This window comes from Ochotona curzoniae, unplaced genomic scaffold (genome assembly GCF_017591425.1).
Source record: "Ochotona curzoniae isolate NIBS_2020 unplaced genomic scaffold, NIBS_Ocur_1.0 contig_3190, whole genome shotgun sequence".
Classification (NCBI taxonomy): Eukaryota; Metazoa; Chordata; class Mammalia; order Lagomorpha; family Ochotonidae; genus Ochotona; species Ochotona curzoniae.
Window position 1 is genome coordinate 20,845,333 of NW_024465751.1, and position 5,443 is coordinate 20,850,775.

At 38.3% G+C, this 5,443-nt stretch overlaps 1 long non-coding RNA gene across 1 annotated transcript; it reads right to left on the reverse strand.

Annotated features, from left to right (window-relative positions):
- Window positions 1-518: 518 nt before the first annotated feature.
- LOC121155977 lies at window positions 519-3,149 on the reverse strand. The gene is made up of 2 exons (XR_005883777.1): window positions 3,119-3,149; window positions 519-631 (listed from the first exon to the last, which is right to left on the reverse strand). It is a non-coding gene; the product is annotated as an uncharacterized LOC121155977 (long non-coding RNA).
- Window positions 3,150-5,443: the final 2,294 nt, after the last annotated feature.

The window sequence follows — 5,443 nt, forward strand, 5'->3', positions numbered from 1 at the left end:
TAACCAGAAGTACAATGACCAAGAGCAATAGAAGAGACAAAGGCACAATAAATATTACTGAGGACTCCCATGCAAATGAGCAAACGGCTCTGCCAACCTCAGTGTTAAAGACATCAAGGAAAGACATCAAGGAAAATGGAATTTGAAGCACTTGTTATAAAGCTTCTTATCACTATCGAGAAGCACATGCAGGAATTCAAGGAATATGTCACACGGGAAATAGCAACACTGAAACAGAATCCAGCAGAATTGTTAGAAATGAAGGACACAATGGAGCAAATTTAAAATTCAGTGGAAAGCCTCAACAATAGAATAAATGAAAGAGAAGAAAAAATTTCAGAATTGGAAGATAGTTCTTCCACCGGTGAAACAAGCAAAAAGCTGGAAGATCTTCACGGCCAACACTTACCTGGGGTAGTTGATCAATCTGTTGTTCTGTCCTTTGTCATGTACCAAGTGTCCTCTGCAGGTTCCAATAGTGCTACTATATTCTCCATGTACACCTGGATATGCTGTCCACTGCTCTAAGGCACTGAGGAAGCTTAGCTTTGACATATGTACTCCACGGTCAGTCCTGCAATTCTCTTCATGGTTGGGGTTCTGTGTTTGGCAGTTCAGTTGCAGGGAGGATCTGCAAAGAAACTTTGAGATGATACCTGACCTGGTTCTTCTGTGCTTGCCAGTACAAGGTCCGGCATAGACCATTGCCCCAATCAGACTTTGCATATGCTAGGGGTTGCAATTGGTGAGTCAGTTCTGTCTCCAGCCCTGTCTTCTACACAAACAAATGGGTGTTGGAGCCCAGACCGATCCTGCCCACCAGACACTTGGCCCTCATGTTAAACAAGTGGGAGCTGCAGCCTAATTGGAGTGAACCACAGTAACTTCCACCAGGCCTGCCCTCCACCTTTATCTCATTGATTTTGATGTTTTGGGTTTTATTTTCATTTCTTCAAAACAGTTTTTTCCCTCATATTAAGTTTTCACAGACTCATAGGTCACACAGTGGCATCATTTTCTTCAAAAAGATTCTTGATTCTCTTTCACTTCCTCAGAGACACATTAGTCATTCATTAGCATGTTATTTAACTTCATGGTGTTGTAAATTTCTATTTTTCTTCCTGTTATTCATTTTCTACTGTGGCTTTTCATTTAAGGGAATCTATAGTAACTGTGTAATAGAGACTATCATATCCAGATGTGAGGATACAATACAGTATACAGCTCTACTTCCAGATCAAAGATGGACTCCCAATGAAACCATCATATATATATATGCACACACATAGACAATAGGATGCTGGACTGTTTGCCATTGTCCATGCCCACAATGTCAGGATTCATCTAAATAGCAGAATGATGGACTTATGACTGTTTTTGAAGAACTGTTCTATTGTAATAATATAGGGGAAATGAGTTGGGGAGTAATCCTATAGGGGAAATGAGTGGAAGGGTAAGGGAAATCACAGAGCATATGGAACTGTATCAAAAAAATAATTAAAAAAAGAAAAAGAAAACAGGAGACTGCTTAAATTTGAATTTCATACAAATGGTGAATGTTTTTACTATGTGTATATCCCATGAAATGTTTGAGCAAAAAAAAGTGTTATTTATCTAAACTGCAAATTTTTCTATGTCAAGTCTGATGATTATATCTAAAGTACATTTATTTCATCTGTGACCTAATACTATTGCTAATTTGAATTGGAGAAATATTCCCTTCCCCTGTAGAAACTTAAAGTTACATTTAAAAATTTCAGCCTGTGGCACTGGGCCTAACTCTATTTCTAAATCCAGCGTCTTACTAATGACACTCTGGGAAGCAGCAGATGGAAGGCTCAAGTAGCTGCGTCCCTGCCTCTCATGTGAGAAACCTTCATTGAATTCCCTGCTCTTGGCTTCTCCCTGGTCCAACCCTAGTTGATGCATATATGTGGAGGCGGGGGTAAGAAGACACAAGATTTCTCTGAGTCTGTTTCTATTTATTTCTGTCTTTCTCACTCTCTCATTCCATCTTTCTGCTTTTCAAACAAGAAGAAATTAAAATAAAGAAAAAAGATCCAGCCAGAGCAAGCACATTGAATTTTGCTAGCCACTTGTTAACTCACAACTTCCAGTACACTATGCTATGGATGGAGGAACAAAAAAGCACAGCAAAGTGCCTTGGATATCCCCAAGTCCATTGACAACTAATAAGGCAGTTGGCCTTCTGCAATTTATTTGGTTTGTTTAAATCTTCCCTTTCCTTATTTGTAAAATTGTAAGATTAACTTGAAAGTCTCAAGGATGCTTTCTTCCTCATCAAATATATCATCCCATTACGCTATTGAGTTACTTCTGTTGTCCTGTGTCAGGATATTAATAAAACCATATCATAAACAATAGTTTTGAGTATTCTCTCTCAGAGTATGTTCCTCAGGAGGATATAGAATTATTCTGACAACAGTGTAGTTTCTTAAATCATTTCTGAAAAATGCACATATTCTTTTGCACATCTTCCTCTAGTGGTAAATTTTCTAAAAAGGTAGATTTATTTTTGGAACCAAACTAAAGTTATTCAAATTCAGGTCCCATGGATGATAAAAATAAAAAAATAAGTGAAACCTTTGGACTAAAAATTAGATGAGTTACAAGGTGGAAGAATCCACCATGGGGGTACGGCACAGGGAGGAGTTGGGGGAATCCCAGAGTCTATGAAACTGTGTCACATAATGCAATGTAATTAATAAAAAAAATTAGATGAGTTGATGAAATAAAATTAGTTTATTGTTAAGAATCTTAAGCTATCAATTAAAAATAGCAAGTTTTAAGAGAGATCAAAAATTGGTTTGGAGAAAATTGTATTACCTTCAATTGTGAAAGACACACTCAACTGGATATGTGACTTCTGCAAGTTGGTTATAAAAATTATCCTCTATCAAAAGGCTAGTGGGCCCAGCAGCATGGCCTAGTGGCTAAAGTCCTCGCCTTGAGTGCCCCGGGATCCCATATGGGTGCCGGTTCTAATCCCAGCAGCTCCACTTCCCATCCAGCTCCCTGCTTGTGGCCTGGGAAAGCAGTCGAGGATGGACCAAAGCCTTGGGACCCTGCACCCGCGTGGTAGACCCAGAAGAGGTACCTGGTTCCCAGCTTCGGATCGGCACAGTACCGGCCATTGCAGTCACTTGGGGAGTGAATCATTGGACGGAAGATCTTCCTCTCTGTCTCTCCTCCTCTCTGTATTAACAAAACAACAACAACAACAACAACAAACGCTAGTGATTCATTGCTATTCATGATAAAGTACTGAAGTACAATTCCACATGATTTATTACCCAGATGCTGTTGAAAATAACTTTTATCTGAAGACACAGTTCCTTTGTGGTGAACTTTTCAACTGTGTTTAAGAAATACCCTACACTGATAATTTTCTTCTTCAGAACAAACACATACATATACAAACATACATACACACGTTTTTCTTATATAATTCATAAACTCATTTTAAAAGTTAAAAAATGTGAGGATTATGTGATAAATGAAGATAATGGAACCATTTAATGGAATAACTCATTGGTCATAATTGAGGATCCATTATTTTTCTTTAAAATTAAAGGATTTGAAAAGCAAATAGGGGTGAGCACAATGACATAGTATGTCAAGACTCTTGTGTGGTGCCTGAGTTCAAATCTCAGCCACTCTACTCCCTATGCAGCTCTCTGCTAATGTGCCAGGGAAAGCAGTAGAAGGTGACCCAAGTCCTTACGTGGTTGTTTAAATCCTCCCTTTCCTTATTTGTAAAATTGAAAGGTTAATGCTACTGGCCCTGGCTCCTGGCTTTGGGCTTCGGACTTGCCCAGCTCTGGCCTGTTGTAGTCATTTGGAGAGTGAATTGGTGGATGGAAGATTCTCTCTCTCTCTCCACACCCGCCCCCTTCCTGTCTCTCCTTTTCCATCTGTAAATCTGCCTTTCACATAAAAATAAAATTTTTAGTGAAAACAGAGTTCTAGACAGAAGCAAATGAGAAATGAACAAGTCAATCAAAACCATACAAGTTCAGCTACATTACTATATCCAAATCAATTAAGAATGCTTCATTGAAACAGGTATGGGCAATTCTTAGCTTATCAACGAAGACAATTGTGAGGAGTAGCTAACATCCTTTTTTCCTTTTTCTCTACTATTGTTTATTCTTAAAACAATTAAGTGTTAATCATGTGTTTTTGTTTTGTTTGTATACATAGAAATATAAAACCCACGTTTGAGACAAAGACCCAATTCATTCCGGAGCATAATGTTTGTGTAATAAACCTAAAATATTTATATTTTACAAACTTTGAACCAGTGATTTTAATCTTAGGAATTCATCTTAATAAAACCATGGTGGATTAGACTGCCTCTCCCAAGGAAATATATGCATCCCAAACCCTGAAACTTGCAAATGTTAATTCATAAGAAACAAGGATCCTTAAAGATAGACTTAAGGATAAGATCTGCTTGGATTATCTTGGTGGACTCTAAACCCAGTGGCAGGTATCCTCATAAAACTATGGATGCTATGGGGGGGGGGGCGGGCAACGTGAACAAGGGAAGTACTAGCATGGCACATAAGTCAAGGCTGCCCAGGGACCACAAGAAACACGCAAATACAAGAACCTATTTTTTACTTGTGTCCTGGATCTGTGTGACCCTTTAAATTTCACACATTTAGCCTCCAAAATCTGATAATACAAATTTTTGTTACACCCATCAATCTTGTGTTGTTCTGTTATTCCAGACTGAGGAAACTAACTGAAATTATCATAAAACTGACCTTGGATCAGTATACAACAAAAGGAAAATGATGTGTCTATAATACAGGAATCATTAAAAGTTACCCTATAATCATGTGATAGAATATAAATCTCACAGCAAAATAATTTTAGATAATATACTCAAAATACTTAAAGTGAGTAAACAGCTTGCAAAGTATGGATATGTAAAGAATTCAACAATATTTAAATAACGGTTTAAAAGTGGACAAAGTTCTTAACAGATAGCTATCAGAAGATAACCTGTAGATGCCAAGAAGAAATAAAAATGTCCCATATCATTAATAAAAGATTGCACATAAAACCACAATAAGAAAGCACTTCATTCTTATTTCCAGATCTACTGTTAAAAACCAGAAAATAACAGCTGTTGCTAAGAATGTGAAGAAACTGAAATTTTAGAGCACCATTGAAAACATAAGACCATGCATTAGGGTAGGAGTTACAGCATAGTAATATCGCGTTTGAGTCCCGGCTCTGCTGACCATGCTTGCTTCCTGCTAATCCACACCCAGAGAATCAGGAAGTGATCACTGGAGGAGTTGTGCCCCTGCCCAACTCAGATCTACTCGGACTGAGTCCTGCTTCCTGGCTTGGCCTCGGTCAGCCCTGACTGCAGCTACTTGGGGAAAAACAAGGGGGTCTCTCTCTC